This window comes from Anolis carolinensis, chromosome 1, assembly GCF_035594765.1.
Source record: "Anolis carolinensis isolate JA03-04 chromosome 1, rAnoCar3.1.pri, whole genome shotgun sequence".
NCBI lineage: Eukaryota > Metazoa > Chordata > Lepidosauria > Squamata > Dactyloidae > Anolis > Anolis carolinensis.
The window spans coordinates 246,138,403-246,164,868 of record NC_085841.1 but is presented as its reverse complement, the minus strand read 5'-3'; positions in this window follow the sequence as shown (position 1 = coordinate 246,164,868).

Below are 26,466 nucleotides of genomic sequence, written 5' to 3'. Positions count from 1 at the left end.
CCATTAGGAGCTCTCTAAGAGTAAACTTCTGTCATATCAAAATGACATCAGGAACTTTGGAGAGTACTCTTTTCCTACTACCAAGCATTATTCTCTTTTCTAGTGAATCATAACTTCTCATAATATGTCTGGAACATGACAGCTTAAGGTCAGTCATTCTAGGAAGAGTTCAGGCTTGCTTATCATTAGGACCTATTTATAGCCTTTTTAGAAGCCTGTGCTTCGAAATTAAATTAAAGCAAAGTAAATTAAAGCAAAGTACAGTAAATATATTTAATGATATGAAGTTAAAACCAAAGAAATATATAGTTATAACAAAGACACGAAAACTTAAACAGTTTTAAACATAAGTGCAACCAAGATGTTCAAAGAAGTAAGAAATAAACCTTATAAGGAATTATTGTGTTAGCTGGGCATGTTTAGCTTAGTAAATGGAAGAGTAAGAAAAGGGATGTTATTCTTCATTAAGCTTCTTCTTAAAATAAGAGCGAGTAATTTCAATAACTTTTCCCACAGTGAAAAGTGTTTGAAAACCACACAGTTTTCAAAATGTATTTGCAATTTAGGATTTATTCTGCACAAAATACCATGATTTTCTGCACAGAAACAATATTTTACATACAGGAAATAATATTATTTCCTATGTAGAAAATACTGTTTTCTATGCAAATAACCATGTGTGAATTTTACTCAGAATACATGCCCAATTATGCCAGCATTTTCTGGGAAGGAAAAATATTTGAATGCAGAAATATTATTTTCTGTACAGAAAATGAAGCTTGCTTTACAAAAACCCAACATGCAAATTTTTTTCTGGATTTTGTTCAGAATAACTCCTGGATTGCAAAAGATTCTCATTGATCTAAGATTCATCTTGCCAGGGGTTCCCATTTAAATATACTTTTAAAAAATTCCCAAGGTGACATGATATCTAACTTTAAATGTCTGAAGGGTCATTATGTAAATTTGTTTCCTCCTGCTCCATGGACTGAACCACTGGATTCAAACTACAAGTAAGAAGATTCCATATCATATGAACCAAGAACACTACACCCCCCAAACCTCCATTTTCCTGCTATGTCTTCTCTTGATTTCTTTCATATTGTACGTCTACCTCCATTTTCTATCTGCAGTGCTCATCTACATTTTTATGTACTAGAATTCTACTGTTAGTAAACTTTTTGGATTTTTTAAACCTCCCCCATAAATATTTTGAGTCTTCTATTGTTATTTTTGCATTGCCTCTGAGGGAAAAATATAGTCTAACCTTTCCCCTCTTTTCTGCTGAGACAATGGTCATTCTGGGACATGTCCCCAACAATGAATTCAATTTAAGTGCTGAAGAAAGCATCAACATTTGCTCCCAACTCCACTCCATAATGTTTACAGGGATGTGGTTTTATGAAAGGTAGTATAGTTGCAGTTCTAGGAGTATGTACGTTACTGGTGTTGTTGGAGTACTGTTTTGAATGTCTTTTTCATGTTTTTTTCATAATAACTGAAATTCTCAACTTCTTCATAGAAATTCCATTCAACTGTTACATTATATGTTTGTTTATTTATTTATGTTTATTTATTTACTTCCTATCTTCTCAGTCCTACAATTCAAGGCAACGAACACAAGATAAACAGATACACTACAATACGCATCATACAAAAGTTCACATATAATTGAGCAATCAATAGAATTCAAAGCAAATAAAAGCAAAAAAAAGCAGCAAATATAAATAGTAGAATGCACTATCAAGATTAATTTCCAATTAACAATCGTTGTTTGTTGTTGTTGTTGTTGTTGATGATGTTATTATTTCTTATCCATTTATGGATCTAGCTAGAGAACAGCCACAACAAACAAATCACATAACAGTTAAGAGCATATAGAACCAATACATTTTAAAATCAATCAATAAATACTTTTTTTTTTAAAAAAAAGGATTTATTCAAACATGTAACAACAAAAATACAGACCTAAAAAACAAGAAAAGACAAAAAAATAAAACAAAATTAGAAATGCAAGTAAAAACAAAACAAAAACCACTACCATAAAAAACCAAAAACAAGAACGATTTTCATTATATATAAAACTAAAGTACAACTTCTAGCACACCATATAACTTAAACATTCTAAACAGATATCTACTAAAACTAATCTACAAGCCTCACACTCATTGCCTGCTGATTTAACTTTCTACTTGTTACTTCCTTTAAGTGTCATTTTATTCCTATCCATCTACTTTTAATATCACACTCTATATATATTTTTTTTAAAAATCACAATAATTGAATTCTATCCCCATCTTTACTGTAAAAAGTTATAAATGGATCTCAGTCTTTCTTAGATTTAGTCAAGGATTTCTCCTTGATCAATTAGTGAAAAGGACTGATTCTGCTGTTGAACTAATGAATATCTACCATATGTGAACAGTCTGCCATATAGCCTGAATTTAAATCACACAGGTCCACATGTGACTGAAGAAAATTTGTCACATGAGAAGCACAAACATCATATTTCAAGGAGGTTTTATGAGCTGCCTATAGTCCAAGCATCTTCCTAACATATATGTATGAAAAGGGAAGCGTGACTAAGGAAACATTTAAACAAAAGTGGGCTCTTATTATCCACTAGTTCCCATGGATATAAAAATCCACAGATGCTCAAATTACAGTATATTAAATGGTTTAGTAAAACATTTTGTTTTTGAAAGCTTTTGAGGTGTGGAAGATTGAATCTGTGGGTGATGAATGGGTGGATACAGGTGACCAACTGTACTGTAAAACTGAGTTATAATCACTAGATCTTGTACATTTCTTCCATCTACACAATACAAGCTATAGTAAAGGTAAAGGTTTTTCTCTCACATTAAGTCTACTTATGTCCAACTCTGGGGGTAGGTGCTCATCTCCATTTCTAAGCCAAAGAGCTGGCGTTGTCCGTAGACACCTCCAAGGTCATATGGCCGACATGACTGCATGGAGCTCTGTTACCTTCCCACCGGGGTGTTACCTATTGATCTACTCACATTTGCATGTTTTCGAGCTGCTATGTTGGCAGAAGCTGGGGCTAACCGCAAGAGCTCACGTTGCTCCCCAGATTTGAACTGCTGACCTTTTGGTTAGCAAGTTCAGCAGCTCAGCGGTTTAAACTGCTGTGCCACCAGGGTCTACAGTACAAGCTATAACCTGTATGAAAGATTTAGGCTGAACATATTTAGAAGCAAAAAGAATACTTGATGCAATATAGTCAACCGTATTTCATCTGTGTGAGCAATAACATGGAGCGGACCTGGGTAGAAATTGAAAATTTTAGCTGCCAGAGGATAACTGGCTTTTCCAGAAAGCTTGTCAAGAAAACAGCAGAAATCATTGTGGCCTTTTAACAGTCTCTGCAGTTGCCAGGTTGGCCTTTGGATAATAATAGGTTTATTGTTGTTTGGAGACAAAGTTAACTTGGTGGGGCTGCTGCTCCTCAAACTAGAAAAAGGATCACTCTCTTGGCATATCTAACCCTTTATTAAATAGAAAACATGCCAGGAAGGAGGCGTTTTGTGAAAATGTGATCATCAAATATTGTAGCCAGTTCCAGAAATGTATGAGAAAAAGGGAAACTCTGTAATGCCTATGAAAGATAAAGTCTTTTAATAATGAAGGAGTTGAGTTACTATCAGCTGTAGCCAGGAGGAAAGTGACATACATTACATCTGTCTATTGTTCAATTTACTGTAATAGCTTAGTATTGTTTTCGGCCAGCTAATATCCTCATGCTCTCCTTGTCTATTATTCCAAAATATCATCAAAATCCCTAAACAAAATCATTCTGGTTCCATTTGAGGCAGCTAGAGCTCCTATCCATTCTGGATTTTATTTTTATCTTTAAAGGACAAATTCACATTGTTAAAATTGTTTTGGGACTAGGATTTAGATTCTTGGATAGCTCATTCTAAGTTTAGACTTAAACCAAGAGTGGATTTAACACTCCGCAACATGGAAGTCAGTCATGGGCAACAGTAGATTATTACAGCTTTTTTGCTTCTATTTACAAGCAGAGAAGAAGAAGAAAAGAACTTTGCAATACTAAGAAAGACTGAGAGTGGATCTACACTGACCTGCTATCTTGGGTCAAGTCAGGATCAGCCCCGAGATGGGTTAGACAGACACTCCCCGGCCACCCTTGCCATTCTCTCCCATCCTCCATGTCACATCAGTCTCCAGCCACCCTTGAGTCCTACCAGTTGTCCATCATCTGCTGTGACGTCAACCAGGGCAAAGGAAAGATGAGAAAGAGAGGTGAAACCAATCCCTTTTACTTCCCCCTCCCTTTACTGATTTTCCCAGGCTGAATTCTGCATGAACTGCATAACCTCAAATCATCCTAGTTTGGCAGTCAATCCTAATTAACCCTCCATTGTCCCATTTTTGTGCTATTTTCAAAATATTCCAGTTTCTCAATTTTCATTCTATTTCTGCATTTTTTTTCCTTCCCATTTTTGCAACATTTTCCTAAAATGGTAGTTTGTATTCATTTAACTCAGCAAAGGGAAAAGGAGATGAATGGGTGGGCTCTAGTCTGTATCAGTAGTCTAGCAAAAAGAAACTGCTGTAGCCCTCCTAGTTTGTATGTCATCCTCATTAAGAGGGTGGCATTTTGATCATGCCATGCTTGTTTAAATTCACGTTTCTCATTTTTCATCTGTAAAATGTTAGAAAGTATTAAAGTGGAGAATATAAAATAAGAGATAATGGAAGAGTGGGACATGATAATTCATAGTAAATCTTTGGTCATTGGAAACTAGGGATGAAATTAGTATTTGAAAATATTCAAAATCTTTTTCAGCAGTTGGGAATACCATAGGAAACAAATCCTAGACTGATAATAATTTTGGCAATTCATGATTTTTCCATTTCTGTGCAGTGCTCAGCATTTATCTGCAGAAAGTGATATTTTTACACATAAATATTATTACCTATACAGAAAATGCTATTTTCTGCATAGAAAATTCTGTAAATGGGGATTTATTCCATATGCATGGTTGCTTTTTACCCATGATTGTGGTACTTCTGCCAAAACCATACTTCCTCTACACTAACATACCTTACTGTGTACACAGTAGAGTCTCACTTATCCAAGCCTCACTTATACAAACCTCTGGATTATCCAAGCCATTTTTGTAGTCAATGTTTTCAATATATCGTGATATTTTGGTGCTAAATTCATAAATACAGTAATTACAACATAACATTACTGCGTATTGAAGTACTTTTTTGTCATATTTGTTGTATAACATGATGTTTTTGTGCTTAATTTGTAAAATCATAACCTAATTTGATGTTTAATAGGCTTTTCCTTAATCCCTCTTTATTATCCAAGAGATTCGCTTATCCAAGGTTCTGCCGGCCCGTTTAGCTTGGATAAGTGAGACTCTAGGTAAAGGTAAAGGTTTCACCTGACGTTAAGTCCAGTCATGTCTGACTCTAGGGGTTGGTGCTCATCTTCATTTCTAAGCCAAAGAGCTGGCGTTGTCCGTAGACACCTCCAAGGTCATGTGGCCGGCATGACTGCATGGAGCGCCGTTACCTTCCCGCCGGAGCGGTACCTATTGATCTACTCACATTTGCATGTTTTTGAACTGCTAGGTTGACAGGAGCTGGAGCTAACAGCGGGTGCTCAAGCCGCTCCCGGGATTTGAACCTGGGACCTTTCGGTCTGCAAGTTCAGCAGCTCAGCGCTTTAACGCACTTTGCCACCGGGGCTCCTTACAAGTGAGACTCTACTGTACTTAATTTATCCTTTCCTAACTTATAATTGGTTAGGCAGGATGTACACTGACCCATAACCCAGACCTGAACTGGAAAGTTGTATCAGCCCCAGGTGTGGTCCAGACAGAGACTCCTCAGCCACTGTAGTTGGTTTGCATAGAAATGTTTCCTGTTCAAGAAGTAGTATTTTCTGCACATGAAATAATTTAGCTGTGTAGAAGCGTTTTCTGAACAGAAAATGCAGTTTCCTCTGCAGAAAATTCTGTTCTGTGTTTGTGTATAAAACACAACTACTGTGTCCAATTTAGGAAAGATATCGACAAACTGGAATGTGTCCAGAGGAAGGCGACTATTGCTGATCAAAGATCTGAAAACCATGCCCAATGAGGATCAGCTTAAAGAACTGTGGATGTTTAGCCCGTAGAAGAGAATGTTGAGGGGAGACATGTTTAAATATGTGAAATGATGTCATAAAGGAGCAGGCTTGTTTTCTGCTTCCCTGGGGCCTAGGACTCAGAACAATGGGTTTAAATTCCAGGAAAGGAGATTCTACTTGAACATTAGGAAGAACTTCTTGACCATAAGTAATGTTAAACAGTGGAACTCACTGCCTCAGGGTGTGGTGGAAGCTTCTTCTTTAGAAGCTTTTAAACAAAGGCTGGATGGCCAACTGTCAGAGCTACTTTGGTTGTGCTGTTCTTGCATGGCAGGGTGTTAAACTAGATGGCCCAGGTGGTCTCTTCCATCTCTATGATTTGATGATTCCATGAGTCTATGATTCTAAGAAACAACCACTTGTAAATTTTGTGCATAATAAATTCTGACTTGTATAATACTTCCAAAAAAGGTTGTTTTACAATGACTTTTTACCAAGTAGAAAGACAATTGCTTAAATTCCCCATTGCTTCTTTTGAGCAGATACTTAGTCAAAAATTGCATCCTTACTGCAAACCATTGTGATTTTGGGCTGCTAGTACACTCACATTCTTGTAGTGTGCATGACTGATAACCAAATTGAAATGTGTCCTGCCAGTTTCTACATGCAACAACTCTACAACTAATCTCGTACAACTATGCTAACAATCCAAGAGCCTAACCTGAGAGTGAGAGATAAGCATTTGTTCTGGAGTTGCCCAGGAATTTATGGCTTAGAAGGACATTGAATAAACAGGATCTAGTCCAGAAATTCAAGCAATAAACCATAATTACCACTTTATCATAAATTAGTCAGTAAAGCTTCCTGGAATCAGCAGGTTTTCTTCCACATAATAGAAAAGGGTTTACATATTTATTGATCAAAAGGTTTTTTATTTGCTTTTGCTTTCAAAAGAACAGCTATATGCCTGTTTACATTTTAAGAGTCAAGTGGGAGGGGAAAGAAATGCTTTGTTTTAGGTTTCTTCTGAGCCACCTTAAAACTGATAAGTGTTAAACGGAACTGCTTTTCAAACAGCAGTTATAGTAACTGTTCAAGTCCTGTCTTGCTATTGTTTGTTTAAATTGAGAATAAATGCCTTTGTAATATGCATATTTTATGTTCAGAAAAGGTGGGGTTCTGTTGTTTTAACATTAATCTGGCATTAATCTGATGTAATTATATTAATTAAATTCATTTTAATCAAACAGTACTTGTACAATTATTGAATGTTCTTTGAAAATATGTGTAAGAATACCATTATTTAATTATAATGTCAGAAAGAGGACAGATCGCATACCGTAAAATGTATTTCTGCTGCTAGGTCTTCATATGAGAATAGTAACAGTAATCCTCACTCAAAACTATGTTTTGCTAAATTCATTAAGATCTTCTCTGTGGCAACATTTTTTTAGGATTGCACCTTAATTGATTTGTTAACCAGGCAAAATGGTTAAGTGGTTTTCCTCTCCTTTAATAGTAGGCACTAGGCTTGAGCAAATTTTTTGTTAGTCCGTTAAATTTGTTAAAAATTCGTTTCGAAAGTACTTTTGAATTGATATTTGAAACATCTGCTCACTGCCTTACAAATTTTACGAATTTGAATAAAAAAGTACCTTTTTCGTTTGTTTCTGATGTTTTCGGATGTAGCTGTAGCCCCTCTGAGAGGAGAAACCATGTTGGCATGCCTCTCAGCCAATCAGAGCGGAAGAGAGAGGGAGGGAGAGGCGTGGCCATCGATCTGATAGCATTTTTTAAAAATGTTGCTTCAAAAATCCCCAAAAATCAGTGGATGGGTCAAACATTATGAAACTTGATAGGCAAAGAGTGGTTAATTTTTGCTTCCATTCTGGCAAATTTCATCATAATAGCTTTCAAAATGCAGGAGAACGATGCCTCTGAATTTTGACCATTCTTTTAAGTGGAAATGAAACAAGTCACCATTCTCAATAAAAAAACTCCATTTCCCTGGCTGGCATGACTGCATGGACCACCATTACCTTCCCGCCGGAGCAGTACCTATTGATCTACTCACATTTGCATGTTTTCAAACTTCTAGGTTGGCAGAAGCTGGAGCTTAACAGTGGGCGCTCACTCCACTCCGCGGATTTGAATCTGGGACCTTTCAGTCTGCAAGTTCAGCAGCTCAGCGCTTTGAGCCACCAGAGGCTCCTATGTACATACATACATACATTCATACAACAGGGAGAACAATATCTTTCCTCCTCCTGACATTTTTACATATGATTTGGGTTAAGGTTGCCCACACTTTTAAAATATTAAAACTGAACATATACAAAGCAAAACATTAAATCTGAATTAAACTATTGATCAAATTTAAATCATATTTTTCAATGATTTAAAAAAGTTAAACAATACAATTTTAAAATAATACAGCTCTTACAGCCTCCCTTCTTAAAGGCCTGCAGTATTAAAAGTTGTATGAATAAAAATAAGCATTTGCATATTGATGGAACAACAGAAAGGAGGGATCCATTCTTGCATTCTTCTTCCCTCTTTTCCTTCTCTGCCTGGGCATTGAATGCTGATAACTTAGCTCTTAAGCACAGAAGTATGATGGGTAGGAAAATGGACATGCCTCTAAGTGTCTGGAATACTACATTGCTGAGCATCTTTGTAACCCCCGCAATGGTCACATTTCAGCTTCTATTTTCTGTTGATGGAAAGAAGAGTAAGAAGAGACTAAAAGGAGTAGTGGGGAGGAAAGGAAAAGGGGATGTGAAAGGAAGAAAATGAATTTCCTTCTCTCTCTGCTGCCATTGTCATCACTGCAGAACCACACCCTTTAATACAGGAGGCAGCTATGGAGATTTTGGAGTTTCTAGAATGGTTATGGGAGAGAAACTCAACTCTCACTGAGTTTCCACTTACATGACTGAGAGCACCACAAGTTCCAAATGAGCACTAGTTTGATTTAATGGATCCATTTTCCACTTCAGCTCAAGTTACTGAAATCAATTCCAGATCAAATTTAGTGTGTGGACTTCATTCATCATGAATAAGAAAAGTAAATAGTAAAAAAGCATTCATATAAAGATTCAAAAGTGGAAGGAAAAATTCAAGGCGTCATGAATGATTGAAGGTTTAATGATGGAAGAAACCATATCCAATTTCCCTGTATTATATCCAGTCTGTTACAAGACAGCCCCAAAGTAAAGCATGCTGAAATCACCCAAGTTTGTAAAAGGTAGGTGGGAGCAGTTTTCATCATGGATAAATAACCTCATATCCCATTTGTGTTCCCATCTCCAAGGTATATGATATAATGCTGCCGCTCAGTCGTTTAGTTGTCTCCGACTCTTCGTGACCTCATGGACCAGTCCACGCCAGAGCTCCCTGTCGGCCGTCGCCGCCCCCAGTTCCTTCAAGGTCAACCCAGTCACTTCAAGGATACCGTCCATCCATCTTGCCCTTGGTTGGCCTCTCTTCCTTTTTCCTTCCATTTTCCCCAGCATCGTGATCTTTTCCAAGCTTTCTGTCTCCTCATGATATGATATAATACCCAACATATAACTTGGAGATTTAGGAAGAAAATCCCAGAAACTCCTTTCCTAAGTAATAAATTATGGAATACCAATAAATCATTTGCTGCTGTTTCATGACATTTTAAAATCAGATACCTGAGCTGCCCCCACCCCATGGCCCATAACAGATAAACACAGAGGAAATCTTTGCTTCTCTTTTTCTCATTCTTATTCACAAAACCCAATATTCTCCAACCACCATCACCATAATAATTCTCTAGTGAGCAAGATGGGAGGGTTATTGCACATTTTGGAAAATGAGTCTTTTTGGCTTTTGTTTTAGCATTTGCAAGACGTTTGTATGATTTTTGCAGATGGCCTTTGTAATGATTTTGATGTAAACTGCTATTGGTGGTGGTATAATATATATTGCATTGATTTTTTTTATAAAGATGAATCATTAGAAAGATTAATTGTATCTTTTAAAATCAATAGCTCTGTCCTTCTGTGCTTATTGAAAGAGACTACTTTTGGGTAGATGATTCTTGGACAAATGAAGCTTACACATTTGTGTATTCTTTGGGTGAGGTGGGATTTACGTTTTGTCACCAGTGAAAAATGGAGCTCCTGGTGGTGCAATGGGTTAAACCCTTGTGCCGGCAGGACTGCTGGTCAGCGGTTTGAATCTGGGAAGCGAGGTGAGCTCCCATCTGTCAGCTCTAGCTCTCCATGTGGGGACATGAGAGAAGCCTCCTACAGGATGGTAAAACATCAAACATCCAGGCATCCCCTGGGCAACGTCCTTGCAGACAGCCAATTCTCTCACACCATGAAAAAAACAGCAATTTTTACCTTTCTCGTTGAGGATGAGAAAACTGATGTATATTCTTTACATCTCTGTGGGTAAAACCCTAATTCCCCTTTTTTATTTTCTTCTAGTCCCTAGTTTTTCCTAGTTACTCTGAAAGAGCTGAGTCAATTATTTTTGTCTTTTACAAGTGAACTTTACCAAGCCCCATGAAATGTCTTTAAGTGCTTTCAGTATTCCTCCTTATCTTTTGAAATTCCTACAAAGATATCATCTAAAGAAGCATATTGATTTTAACACACAAGCTCTATGTTGAAATTTCAATAGGAGCTCTAAATAATATCTTTCCTATTTGCTACCTAAGCAAATGTGTTACCCTGGGCATCTATTGACTGGCATGGCCCTTTCCTAATCATGTTGCCTCCATTCATGAAATTCAAGCCTTTTGAAATAACTGCAGTCTAGGGGGAGGAACAGCTCTATCAAACCAACTCTTCACAGATTGTGCTGCATATGATTCTTTGCTCTTGCCAAAAAAAGTATCAACATAATGAGGCTTTTATGCAACGTGTAGTATTTTTCATACAGGTGCAACAGTAGAGTTGGCTTCTGAGGAATCTTTTGATGGAATTTGCTTGTGTTGTTGGCATGCCTTTCATAGAAAAATGATTCAGAAAACGGGGAAAGCACCATAGCTCTCTGCTGCCTTGGTGTCCATCTCAATTGTATCCTAACAAATAAAGAAAAGTCAGACACATTTATTCTTATAAAATAATCAGAGATAGTCACAGAGATGGGATGGAATTGACCATTTTCCCCAAAAAGATTTTTTTTTTCATCTGGCCTCCATCAATATGGAAAACCTTGAGCCCATCAGCAACAATGACTGTAGATCAGTGGTTCTCAACTTGGGGTCCCTGGATGTTTTTGGCCTACAACTCCCAGAAATCCCAGCCAGTTTACCAGCTGTTAGGATTTCTGGAAGGTGAAGGCCAAAAACATCTGGGGACCCCAGGTTGAGAACCCTTGATGTAGATCACCTGAAAGAAAGATTTGTATTCAAAATGAAGTCTATTTGCTTCCATGACGGTGACAGAAATGATTGATGATGATGATGATGATGATGATGAGGCTTTTAAAAATTATAGATTACCCTTCACTCAGTTGGAAATTCAGTATTTATAGTATATTATCATATTAAATATAGTAGCAAAACCCAATGGCATTTGAGCTGTGGGGCCTGAAAAGTTATTCTTCATGCTTTTCAAAATCTGTTTGAAGCAACTGGGGAGCTTGTCTAGCGTCTTAGAAGGAAAGCAATGAATGTTCTATTTACATGGAATTCTATTTCCCCTAGTTAGCTCAGTGATGCTGACTTTGTGATCAGGTGAATGCTGATAAAATAGAGGTACTGAGATACACTGGTGTAGGAAACTGGTATTTAGTTTGTTTTGGGTGCAGCCAGACACAATGAGGGAATGCCTATGCAAAATGGAACTGCTTCTTCATGAACATTGTCGACAATGCAAAAAGCCTGAAGAGTGGAAATGAAATGGTGGAGTAAATTGTCTTTTCAATAATCTTCTTGCACAATCCTCATAGCTATAGGGATGGGGGATGGTCATGCCTGTTCAGTTCAGTTTGTTTGTGCACTTATGTGTTCTATAAACCATGTGAGTCAATTATCCAATCCATGGGCCTCCTAAAGGGCAGGAATGCATTCTCTGCTATAGACCAACTGTTGCATCACATAGACCCCAGTAGATCTTATGATAATGGTGCCTTTTAGTGGACTTTCTAGAACAGTAGTTCTCAACCTGTGGGTCCCCAGATGTTTTGGCCTTCAACTGCCAGAAATCCTAACAGCTGGTAAACTGGCTGGGATTTCATGGAGTTGTAGGCCAAAACACCTAGGGACCCACAGGTTGAGAACTACTGTTCTAGAACATGGACTATCTTAAGTGATACATTTTCTTGTAATCTCCAGGTGAGATTAATGCAAAGCATCATTAGTTGAGGCTATTCTTGAAAACAATTTGGAAACTTGAACAATGTACAACAAAATTTAGCTGCTAAAATGCTGGTTATTTCACCTAGATTTTTTAAAAGAGCAAAAATTGAGAGCTTATGCTGAAATCTGAAAGAGAAGAAAAGATATATATTTCAAGATAATGGAAGATGGTCCACTTTTCTAAAAAGTCTGCTGTACTTTTGGCTTGTGATGCTTCTAAAGTGTTCTTCAGTGAAGCCACTTGAAATCAAAACTGCAGAAATTTCTAAGTAAGCAAAACCATTGAGTGTCAAAATGAAAGCCAGGCTGTGGCACTAAGCTGGAGTACGTTTAACAGAAAGGCAGCCTAGTAGACACAATTCTCAAAAGGAAATATGCAGAGAAGAATGTACTTATTTAGTTATGGGCTGTGCACATCATCCCATAAAATAAAATGCTTTGTGTGGCTTGCAATAAATCGACATTTTAAAAACCCACATTCATATATGAGGAAAAAAAATAAACCCATAAAATGAAATGCCACATAATATACAGCAGGAAAACAAAACTTGCAGCCCCTTAAAATTAAACATAAATATTTTAAAAATTGAGACGCTCAGACAGTATCAATTATCCAAAAGGCCACACTGAACAGAAGGGTCTTCATTTGGCACCAAAAATAACCTCTTTGATGCCAGAAGTGCCATGCCTGGCAGCTCACGTCATTTAGCGGGGGAACATGAATGAGACATCTGGGGAAAATCTGGAGAAGGTAGTGTTTTACGTAAGATACAGTCCTGCTCCACTTAGTAATCTCTTTATATATTTTTCAAGAAATTCAGTATAGGTAAAGATAAAGGTTTTCCCCTAACATTAAGTCTAGCTATGTCCTACTCTGGGGGTTGGTACTCATCTCCATTTCGAAGTCGAAGAGCCGGCATTGTCTGTAGACACCTCCAAGGTTATGTGGCTGGCATGACTGCATGGAGCACTGTTACCTTCCCGCCAGAGTAGTACCTATTGATTTACTCACATTTGCATGTTTTCGAACTGCTAGGTTATCAGAAGCTGGTGCTGACAGCTGGAGCTCACTCCACTCCCCAGATTCAAACCGCTGACCTTTTGGTTAGCAAATTCAGCAGCTCAGTGGTTTAACCCACTGCTCCACCAGAAACTCAGTATATGTAACATTTAAAAAAACCAGCCTCACGTGCAATGCATTGGAATGGTCCTCACAAGAAGTTATCGAAGTGTGAATATTTGCTGTGGCCAAGATGTCTCCATCCCAAGCAGTAGAACGAGGCATCTGCATGAGGTAGCAAATGCTGCTGCTGGTGAATGGAAGTGAGACACTGAAGGAATATAGAATTGCATGTGTAGTCTGATTTTGCCTGTACCTCAGATCTAGCCTTCCTGTTTGCAGTCCAGCAAAAAAGAAAAGAAAAGAAAAGAAAAGAAAAGAAAAGAAGGAAGGAAGGAAGGAAGGAAGGAAGGAAGGAAGGAAGGAAGGAAGGAAGGAAGGAAGGAAGGAAGGAAGGAAGGGAGGGAGGAAGGAAGGGAGGGAGGGAGGGAGGGGGGGGGTTAACTAGTAATCTTGAAGTAAGAAGCTGTTGGCAATGGACTCAGCTTGAACTGAGTCTCTGTGCATGTAATGGGCGAAAACTCTAGCCCTTTGCTTCAGGCATCTAATGTCTTGTGCTAACCCTTGTCCAAGCAGATAGAGTCAATTGGCACATCATATACCTTCAAAAATTTCAGAAATAAAAACTGGGACATGTGTCGCCAAGTAACATGAGAGTATGTTTAAAATGAAACATTCATAATGAAAACAAATTAGTAGTTAAAGCAGTTTGCTTTTGCCTGAGACTCTTAAGTGAGAAGGGACAAGATTGTGCCCCCACTTTTGATTGGGTGAATTGTGTGCAAACTACCCTTGCATTTTTAACTCAGTTTGCATCACTTGAAGTAAATTGAAGACAAAGGGTGAAAGTGAAAAAGGCAGGAAAACCTGGGTCATTATACAGCTGAACAAGTGGAGTGGCTGAAAAATAATAGGGACTGTCCCTGCCAATCTGGGACAGTTGAAGGATATAGTATAATCCAAAATTGATAAAAGCCACTTTGAAACACAAAATATTTAGGTCTTCATTGAGAATGTAGAACAAAAAAAATTCTCTCTCAAACCCTTATTTACTAAGGGAGTGTATCCTTATGTAGAAACAGGCTGAACCGTATCTCCATTTCACCTGGAGTAAACTTTAGCGTGTGCTCTCAATCCATCCATTACTATGAAGAAGTTGTGGATCAGCATCTTCTTTGCCTGATGGAAATGGGAGGGGAAAATTAGAAAGTCCTAATCTGTGGATAAACACTTGTAATACAGAAATGTAACTATGTATAACTAAGTCTGTTACATGACCCAGAGGGAGTTCCTTCCCGTGTCCATTATGTCTCATTAAGAAAGTGTTTCTGAAGTGTCGGGAATGGGGGGGGTGGGGGTCAGAGATTGTCTTCTGAACTCAGGATCTGCTAACAACTGGAGAAAATTGGGAAAAACATATGGGATGGCATCTGTGAAATTTGCCTGTGTTAAATTGCTTCAGTGACATGGAGTAAGCAGCATTTCTATTCGCAGTCTCCTACCAAGCGTTGACATTTCTCTCCTAAAATCATACTTCGTGAGCCTGACATAGTAATATTTTTTTAAATTAATTTAATTGCCACTTTGTTTTCCTTGTCATTTCTCCTTTATCTTAATCTTGGCTTTCAAAATTGCACTCCAGCTGACTTTTTAACTTTGGTTTCAGACTTCTGTGATTGAGAGCAATGAAGCTGGGAGGAAGGAGAGGAGCCCAGAGAAAGATGAAATGCAAATCAATGTCTCTAGTCTCCTTCAGAGTCGTAGGATTGGAAGGGAAAGTCCATATACCCAAAGTGCTGCCTCTTCCCAGATCAATGCCTCCTTTCTACTCAGGAGTAGTAGGATTGGAAGGGAAAGTCTATGTCTCCTAAGTTGTGTCTCTCTTCCCAGATCAATGCCACCTGTCTCCTCAGGAGTAGCAGAATTGGAAGGGAAAGTCTAGTATCCCCAGAGTTTTTTTCAAATTAAAAAAATTGAGTGGGTGGGAACTGCACTCACTCATGTGATAAATCAGAAAATTGATGATTTGGGGAGAAAAGGTAATAAAGAATGACATGTGGGAATCCTGAGGGTCAATCTCCACTGCGATTCTGGTTCTTTGGGCTCCAAGAGCCTGAAGGAGTGGGATGGCACCCCCACTCTCCTCTCCCAGCCCCTCCCCCATTTACCCCAAAAACTTACATGAGATTCCACCCCTCCCAACCTTCTGACATAATTTTTACACACCATGAGATTTCGCCTGGTTTGGGGGGGGGGGCGGGGCTGAGCATACAGCCAGATCCTTCACATATGTTTTTGGAGTAAATGGGGAACTGGGGGCTGGCTCCATGCCCTCCCGGGTCAACCTCTGGTTGACCCGAGAGGGCATGCAGCCACTCTCCCAAGGAAAGCATGGGTTTGTGGTGGGTGTGGGGTTTCAATCCCGGGAGGCAGTTCCTCCTGGGATTGAGGCCTGTGTAGAAGGGCCCTACGCAAGATTTAGTATTGGATGGGAGGTTTCTAGGTATCTCCAGTGAGACCATGAAAGACTGCTGCTTGAAACCCTTTAGGAATTACCAGCACCATCTAGGTTTTGCTGTTGAGGGAAAGGCAAGAGATAAATGATAATAATGATAATACTAGCTAGAGCTAACAATACAAGAAAGATCAATGTGACTCAGTGTACGATAACTTTTTATGATCCTTAATCAGCAGTATTTGCAGAAATTCAAATCAGACCTACCTACCTTCCTTCCTTCCTTTCTTTCATTCTTTCTTCATAATGAAAATTTTGGGTCCTGCTCATTCAGCCATGTAAAGCAGGAATTGCAGTATATGCCCCAACATGGCCATAGCTGGTCATGATTTTTTAAAAAAAAAAAAAAAAGCTGCAGTTGCTGAAGTTGATTAAAAATAGTATTTAGGAATGCAGTAATGAGCACTGGTCTAAGCCTTAACAGCTTTTCAGTAAACTGATAGCTAGATAATTCTCTGATTTAGCATTCCACTTGTTGTTTTGTTGGATATGTTGTTTTGTTGGATGTGAGGAGTATCATCTGATCCTAAAGAAATGAAACATATTAGCTATGACTTTTCCCCATTTCTAAGCTTGACCATCAGTATACAAATAATTTACAATCAATAGCAAGGTTGAGTTATCTTAATCATTATGGAAATAAGTCAATGTTATGTGGGAACCAAGATGTATTTATATCTGAAGAAACATCAACTGGTAATGATTGGTATATTTGGGGGTAGCAGGGGTGAGGATGAAGAGAAATAAGGTTTTAATCAGCCTAAGAAAATGAAACACAATCAGTGGAGTGATTAAGCAAGTAAAAGATGGGAACAATCTAAATTTTAATTTGTCAAGTGGAGATAATCCAAAAGCTTGATATTTAAACTCTCCATGTAGGATGATGAGCTGCTGATAGACCTACTTGTTCTTGCTTATCAAAATGAGTTAATTAGGAATTACAAATTTAGTGCTTAGCATATCATGAATAGTTTTGGCCCGAGTATCTGTCTATTTCTCTCTCCCACTCTCTCATTTATCAAATACACCACTGGGATAGGGAATGCCATTTTGAGGACCTAATTTCAAGCCAGTATGGTGCTGTGGTTCAGGATTGGCTACTACCTTATTGGAAAGGCCAGGCAAAGCATCCCACTTCACCTGTTTTCGGATGAGGAAAGAGGCAGCAGTGAGGCAAATTTGTGACCCCGCGTACAGCTCCCTCATGTGATGGGGAAAGCATTGTCCTCATGGGGAGGTCCTGTGCTGGCTCCATTGGAGCTAGTACAACAAGGGAAGTCTCTTGTATGGGAGTGAAAGTGTCCAGTTGGGGGTATAATGTCCACTGTCAGTCTCCGTCCCCCAGAAAAGGTGAAACCACCCTAGAATGCTGATTTCACCCTGTCTGAGGAGGTCATGGGACCAGTGTTTAAATCCTCCCTTTCCAAAGCTCCTGATGTGTCAATTTGATGCATCTGAAATTTTCTCCAAGGGGTCTGATGACATAGCAAGGCCCCTTTGGTAACTTTACAGGGGAAACAGGGGCTGGTGGCTGGCTAGATGCCCTCCCAGGTTGACCTCTGGTTACCCCCAGAGGGCATGTAGCCACCTCGCTGCAAAATGCTGGGGTTTGGGCCTTCTGTTAAAAATCCCAGTTCCTCTTGGAATTTTGGCCTGTTTGGAAGGACCCTGAGGAACTAGGGCTGTTGCAGTCTAACCAGTGAAATGTTCTGAATCAGCATCCCAGATAACCCTAGGAACAAACCTAAAAACCAAGGGCCCTTCCAGACAGGCCCTATATCCCAGGATTTGATCTGAGGTTTTCTGTTTATTCCAGATTATCTGGCAGTATGGACTCATATAATTCAGTTTCAAGCAGAAAACATGAGAACAGATCCTGTGGAATTTAAGGCCTGTCTGGAAGGGCCCCAAGGCATTAAGATTTGTTTTTTTATTGGGCTGTGTTTAAAATAACACGGAAATTGGGTATTGCATTCCTCTTCTTTGGCCATGTACAGCTGGCTGCCCTACTTCGGTAAGTTGTTTGGAAAAGGTAACTACAGGAAAAAGAAAACATGGACAGTTGTTTATTCTGTGCTGTTTTATTATCTATATCTACATTCATATTTATCAACACACATATAATACATTATATTTATTATCATGAAGTGTAGAGTTTGTTTCTTTATGTTTTGAACTTTCATTTTGCTGATTCTTTTGCCTTGAAATGATGCTTGAGTGAGGAAAATATACCATTTTATGTGATGGGCTTAAATGAGCCCTTTGCTTTTTTATATATCATGAACTTCTGATGCCAGTTCTTTGTAAAGAGTGAAGAACACAGAGAGTTAAGCAGGCTTGTTCTGTAATCCTTCTGTAATCACTAAGCCCAGACACCTGTAGTTGTGAATGGGCTTTCATTCAGATGAATGGGATCATTTTTGTGAAATCCAGAATCAAATGGGACTGTGCTGCATTGATGCCTGCCTAAGGATTGAAATATGCGCATCCACCACAGCAGGCTTCCTAGCTTCAAAGCCTGCAAAATGGGAACAGAAGAGAGAGTAGACATGTTGTCACCAGGTGCCTGCTAAATCAAGGCATTAAGTTCAACTAGGCATTAAGAAATTATACCATGGGGCTTAAAGTGTTATTTCTCTTTGGGCATGGATGGAAAAAAGACCAGAATTATTCTAGCTGAGCTCAACCTACAGTTTATGGCACTTCTGCCTATTTTTAATTGACTGTGGCTAAGATGCATCATAGTTTAAAACGATGGTATTGCTTTGTTTGGTGTGTAAGTGCCCTGGACTAAATATATACTATTTTCATAATATAATGGGAGATTCCTAGACCTGGTACTCTATTTGCAAGACTAAATTTAATCAGCATATTTGACTCGGATGGTGAACAGTCAAGTATCCATTCGCATTTGCTCCTTGCCAATGTTCATTTTCAAAATGGAGCCCAGGTGCCGGCAGAACTGATGATTTGAAGATTGGGTTGCTGACCTGAAGGTTGCCTGTGTGAATCCAACCTGGGAAGAGTGCGGATGAGCTCACTGTCAGCTCCAGCTCCATGCGGGGACATGAGAGAAACCTCCCACAAGGATGATAAAAACATCAAACATCTGGGTGTCCCCTGGACAATGTCCTTGCAGATGGCCAATTCTCTCACACCAGAAGTGATTTGCAGTTTCTCAAGTTGCTCCTGACATGAAAAAAAATATTGAAAGTTTTCCTGCCATTTTCCTATGTTTGCAAGAAATATATTTATCTCTACATAGTTTACTAATTGCAAACATCCAAAGAAACATAATTGTTGAATTGTCTGTTATAAATGGCATCCATGAAACTCTGGATATGCATTTCTTATACTATGGCACCCAGTATTGATGAAGAATCACAGGAGCTAGCAATGGCAACCTTTTTTAGAAAAGTTCAAAGCAGAGTGGTTCAAACCTCTTGGCATTTAGGAGATACGTATCAAAAAATCATGGGTCTGGGTGGGCAAACATCTCAATTTTTGTTTCTGCCATATTCAGATTGCTTCAGCCTTGCAATTTTTTTCCATCTTGAAACATAAAGACATTTGCAAATTTTAGTAAATTCTTCGTTTTTTTTTAAAGCAACAAAATTATTCTCCATCTCGCTTTAGAGCACATCTTTCTTTTTTTTAAACCATCAAAGGTATTCCAAAAACCAGTGATTATAGATTTATGCCAGAGAGACATTATTCATTTTTGGCAATCCAGAAAGACAACAGCAGAGTCCCTGACTATATAATATTCTCTGACCCTATCCTGCCTTACAATGTTGTCCTGGAAATTAATATTCCTCCACTGCTATACATCAAAGAAGTTGTGGAGGTGCAAAAAGACTTTGGCAACAAGGCAGAGTGATCTCCCATGCAATGGTGAGTGGGTAAGGGAGGCAGCTTTCCTTGGCTCCTTTTTCCTGATACACCTAACATTGGGAGAAAAGAGGGCAACCAAGGACTGGGACACAGCAGAATTTCTCGGGTCCTTAGGAGTCTCTCTTGCTCACCCAAAGTGACATGGCGAGGGACAGTGGCAGCTAAGAATTTGTTAACCACCTAATCCTCGCCTTCCTTTCCCCATCACTTATGCTTATTTTATTATGTTTTTTGTTTTATGAGGCATTGAATTATTGCCTATTGTAAGGTTGCTCTCCTCAGAGTGAGAAGGGTAGGATATAAATACAGTAGAGTCTTGCTTATCCAACATAAACAGACCGGCATAACGTTGGATAAGCGAAAATGTTGGATAATAAGGAGGGATTAAGGAAAAGCCTATTAAATATCAAATTATATTATGATTTTACAAATTAAGCACCAAAACTTCATGTTTTATAACACTTGTTTGGGAGCATGGCTGCACTTGTGTTGTTGTTGGGTGTGTTGGCCCACTGCACGTTGCTACCTAGAGCAACAGTTGTGGATCCGGGCGGGAGGCAGACTAGATTGGATAATACAAAACGTTGGATAAACAAAGGTTGGATAACTGAGACTCTACTGTATTGTAAATAAATAAATAACAAAATCACTTGCCCAGCAAGACATGGACGGAAGGATGAAATAACTGAAGCTGTATCCTTCTAGGATCTTTTCCTGGCTCTATTTGAGAACTGGGGGGAAGGGGCTCCAGTAAGAGTATTTTCATTTGGGTTTTGGTACTCGAAAAATTTCTCTCTCTCTCTCACTCACTCACTCATACACACACACACACACACACACTGGCTTATTGGAATATTCCATTCCTACATTGCAGTGATGGTTCTTCCTCTTTTAGACCAATCTGGAAGACTAACTAATGACTGATCTTAAGTTAGGATTTGGAAAACTGATGGCTACCCCCCTCCAAAAAAAAAACAAAAACCGAAAAACCAAACAAACTAATGGCAATGTATGAGACTGAGAATTATCTTGGCTTCCAACTCTGTACATGTAACATTACCAGAATCATAGAAGTGTGAGGAGATCACACATGTGGATCACTGAATCTGCATACTCAATTGAGCTCCTTAGTACAGCCTCCCAATGAAGAATATAATATATAATCCCAATTTCTATTTCTCCAGCAGATTGCAATATGTGCCATTCCTAACCAAAATTAAATTTTTTCTCTAGTCAATTTTCTGTTATCCTTTGTGAATCTATTTTCTATCTGAACTGGAAAATGAAAGCAGTTGCTCTTTTTTCCTCTTTGCCTCCCAGTAGAACTATTTTTTTTCCACTGCACCTTAGTATATTTGTTTATGCAAAAGTTGCCACAAAGTACAAGTTATTAAATGCTTGCTGGGTTCAGAAAAGTATGCATCTCTCGAAATTAAATAGATATGCCAGTAGCAAGAAGACATATTGAATAATAAAATGCTCAATGTGCCTTGCACTGCATTGTTGGGTAACTCTACATTTATTTATAGATTTTGATTTTATAATAGGGTTTCAGTGTATCTCCGCTTTTATGGTTTGCCAATGCACCCGGAGGGAAAGTTCATTCTAATCAAATTTAGTATCACAGAAATAAGTGCTGAGACAAATCAACAAACCTCTGGCATTGTAAACATTGTAAAAAGACAGATGATTATGTTGCAATGTTGTTTCTACCTTGAAACAAAATCTCTATGGCTCAAGTGTTGATTCCCTAACTATGTTTTGCTCTTCTAAGTTTATGCATAGCTATACTTAAAGAAAGGCACTGAGCCAAAGAGGTACTAAAGTTTCATGGAATAATTGGCATCTAGACAGCCATTTTATTCTTATAATTATCCTAGTGGCAAAGGGTACATCTATGCCAAGCATGCACAACCTGACACTTGTGGGGGGCCGACATTAAAAAAGCAATACTCTTCAGCAGGCCACTCCTCCTCACTTCCTTCCTGCTGCTTGCCTGCCCAAGAAGACAGGCAGGAGAAGGACCAGGCAGCAGAGGGGAAGCCCAGCCCCTTTCACAGACCCCAGGGAAGCCCTGTTTAATGTCCCTTGGACTGTGGAGATACTAGAGAGAGGAGAGGAAATACAGTACAACAGTTAGCAGATGTCCCATCTATACTGATCATTTTATGAAGCTAGCAAACAAACTCCCATGAAAGTGTACAAAAGAAATCATTTTATGTGAAGTAGTTCTTTGTAGTTTGTGTAAGTACCAGAATGGTCAGAATGGGTCAAGTAAACCTACAGGTGTACCCACCAAAAATGTACCTAAATGTAGCAAAACTTGTCTCAAAATTTTACAACAGTTTTTCCATATGTCACCAACTACAACCAGTTCACCTCCTTCTCTGCATACCATTAATTCCCATTGAGTTCTGTGGGTCAAAATAAATACATTGTAATATGAAACATTGCTGAAAAGAACATTAATATAATAATTATAATAATAATAATAATAATAATAATAATAATAATAATAATAATAATAAAAACTTTATTTATACCCCGCCACCATCTCCCCAACGGGGACTCGGGGCGGCTTACATGGGGCCATGCCCAAAACCATACAATATGACAGAATATAAAACAACATATCATAACACAATTTAACAATACAATAAATAATAACATACATTACAACCCAAAATTCAAAAAAGCAATAAAAACCAGGGCAGGCCACATGAACACTAAGTTAAAACTCGGTGAGAAAGACATATGAATAAAACCACGGGGAGTAGGGACATAAAATAGTGGAACAGTCTAGAGGATAGATATCCCAAGGGAATAACCAAAGAAAGATATGACAGTTACTCTCCAAAGGCACACCGGAAGAGCCAAGTTTTTAAGTCTTTCTTAAAGGCTAGAAAGGGGGGCCTGCCTAATCTCAATGGGGAGTGAATTCCACAGTTGGGGGGCCACAGCAGAAAAGGCCCTCTCCCTTGTTCCCACAAGACGGGCCTGAGATATAGGCAGTGGCGACATTGAAAAGTTTAGTGATATACTTGAGTCACTGTTGTCTGAAACAGGTTGCAAGGTTGGCCCCTTATTTCTATGTATAAATCTTTTTTTCCTCTGTGCCAAGGGAATGGCTGTCATGAATTTCTGGTAGTTCGGCAAATATTTTTAGATTGCAGCTCCCAGGAACTCTAGCCAGTGTTCATGCTGGCAGAGGTTTCTGGGACTTGAATTGCAACAATATCTGGGGACTTAGAATTGGGAATTGGCATTATAAAATCATTCAATCTCTTCATTATAGTGTTAGTGATAAAAGTAGTCTTTGGACTTTGTCAGACGGAGCTTGGGGAAATGGGGGAAAGTGGGGGAAATCGTCTTCTTTAGGTGTTGAACTGTCTTATTTGCATTACATTCCATCTTTAAAGAAGATGGGGAATTTACTTATCCCCATCACACAGGATCAGCTCCTCCCAGCTCAACCATCCAATTAGAGGAGACAGGAGGCATTGCTTTTAAGACAGACACCATCTCTTTCCTTGGGTTTCTCTGCTCTCCCTCCAATCCCCTTACTCTCAAGAAGACACGAGGCATCATTCTTAAGACAGACACCATCTCTCTCTCTCTCTCTAAGCTCCTCTGCTCTCCTTCCCAATCCACTTATTCTTAAGGAGACGGGGTCATTTTTCTTAACACAGACACCATCTCTCTCCATGGGCTTCTCTGCTCTTCCTCCTATTCCCTTACTCTCAAGGAGACAGGAGGCATCGTTCTTAAGACAGACACCATCTCTATCTCTGGGCTCCTCTGCTCTCCCCACTTTATCTCTCCTGAGGGAAAATCAAAGCGGCTTGACATAAAAGCATTAGCATACAGTTTAAAATATACGAATATGCAAACATTAAAACAGAATTAAATATAAACAGTATTAAAAATGCACAGTTAGAATCCATATTCAAAGTTAAAACCACAGCACCCCCTGACTAGATCTTGAAAACCTTCATCTTTAAAAGCCTGTCTGAATAAAAAAGGTTTTATCCTGCCACCGGAAGAGCAACAGGAAGGGAGCCATTCTGGCTTCTTTGGACAGGGTTCCTTTGTTCTCCCTCCCAATCCCTTATTCCCAAGGATACTGGAGGGATTGTTCTTTCCTAATAATTAATTGAAAAAAATCACCATACTAGGCTCATGAAGAAGTATTTTGGGAAATCAGTGTCAGTGCTCAAGTAGGAAACTCAGATAGAAATGCCCATTACTCCATGTCACTGAAGAGTGTTGGTTCCCATCTACTATTTTGATTTTGGAGTTTTGTAAGGTTACCAGAATTACAAAACTCCAAAATCAAAACAGTAGATGGGAACCAACACTCTGAGGGCTTGACTGAACAAAGGATGCCCCCAGGCAAGAGACAAAACATTTCCAATGCTAATTAGGGTGATTAACTGAAACATTAATGCTTGCTCCCAGTGACAAAGGACTCTTGCCACACCCTGGACTCTACACAGATATATATTCTTTCCTTTCCTTACTTAGTTTATCCATACCTCACAACCTCTGAGGATGCCTGCCATAGATGTGGGCGAAACGTCAGGAGAGAATACTTCTGGAACATGGCCACACAGCCCGAAAGACATACAACAACCCAGATGTGTGTTTCCTCCCATTTCCATGTGCATTGGGAGCTCAGAAGATGATTTGTAACCAGCTCGTTTCCCCCATATCTCTACACTTCAGAGACAATTCACAGATGAAGCAGTATGGGTGAGAGGAGGAAGTCCCCTTGTGTCATATGATGGGATCTGTGTTGCTCTAGAAGTTCTAGAAGTGTATGGAAATGGGGAGGGGGATCTTGCACGTGATGAAGTCCTTTGACACTGAACAGAAACAGGGCAAAGTGTACCAGTGTGTCACTGTTTGACCTAAGTGTTACACTGAGAGCTGGGATAAGATGTAGTAGTTGCAGTTTTGGATTAGGAGGATCCAGGTTCATGATTTTATTGAGTTTTGAAAGTCATTAAATGAGCTTGGATCAAAATGAGCCAGAGCTAATTTATAGAGTTTTGTGAAGATAAAATGGCATTAAAGAGAAGTGTGTGCATTGCCTTGAAATCATCATAACTGCATTTAATAAATAGCAGCAGCAAGACTGTGGCAAAGAATTGCAGGTGTGCTAGGGCTGATGGGACTTATGGTCCAACATCTGGCAAGCCATATGTTGTCTACCACTATTTAAATGCAAATATTCGTGTGAATTGGCACCAGCAATCCTCTACATGGCTAAGTCCCTGGAGGCACTGTGAACGCCCTTTGCAGAGTGATTTATTAATGCAAAGCTTCCTTAAACATCTTCCTCAATCACCGATTCCAATATTCTTATTTCTTCAGTCTAGGTTTAAATGTTTTTCCTGGGTTCTATTCTCAGCTAGTATTAGTTTGCATAACCTGAATTTCTTTCTAGACAGTATGTTGATTTACTCCAGCTGGCAAATTGGCTTATATTCTTCAATAATCTTGAAGAATTTCTCATTTGGTTTCATATTCGCTCAAGATGTGTGGTTATTATTTCCAGCATGTTTCTGCACTCCCACTGAGATTCAGTCATTAGTTAAACAGGCAGGTGATTGTGAGTTACCCGCAAAATATATTTTTGCAGCATCTCCCTACTGTTAAATCACTTGATGGAGAAAAATTTGAAGTCTGAGGCTGAGATATTTACTGTAAATACAGAAAGTATGAGAACATATAAGTAAAAGAAGCAAGATCTTTTTGCCTTTCAGAATCCATCCCAGTTTTATTAACTCAGGGTCGAATCAGGCTGGATCTACACTGCCCTATATCCCAGGACCTGATCTTAGATTATCTGCTTTGAATTAGAATGTATGAGTCTCCACTGCCATATAATCTGGGATAAGCAGATAATCTGGGATCAGATCCTTGGATATAGGGCAGTGTAGATCCAGACTCAGTCTGCAGGCATCTACAAAACAACTTCAGACTGATCTGATTTAACCTGGGGAAAGCCAGTTAATGCAGCTTCAGTCCAGGTTAAAAAAAAATACAGGGGGAAGTCTGACTCCTGCACTCTCCACACACTTTAATGGGTTTTCATGCCAGATTATTCCAGGAAAAAAAAATCCAGAAATAGTTTTCAATAGGAATTAGAGACTGGAGCTCAAAGTGTAGCAGGAACGAAATAGCTGTTCTCTTGACAAAGCCAGGGTCAAAAACCAGGCTGCATGTAACAAAGATAAGAATGGGATATTGGATTGAAGCCTGCTATTTTTTAAAAAATATCCTCACCTTTCTTTATATCCTCATCTGCCTCTTCCTCCCCTCACCTACTTTTTCCAGAGCTGGTGCTCAAGGCAACAATACACAACAATTGTTTGGCTAGGTCCAGCAAAAGCTTCTTCATTTAGAATTAGACAGGCAAAGCCTCTTCTGCTAGAATTACCTCATTGAAGTCCATGGCA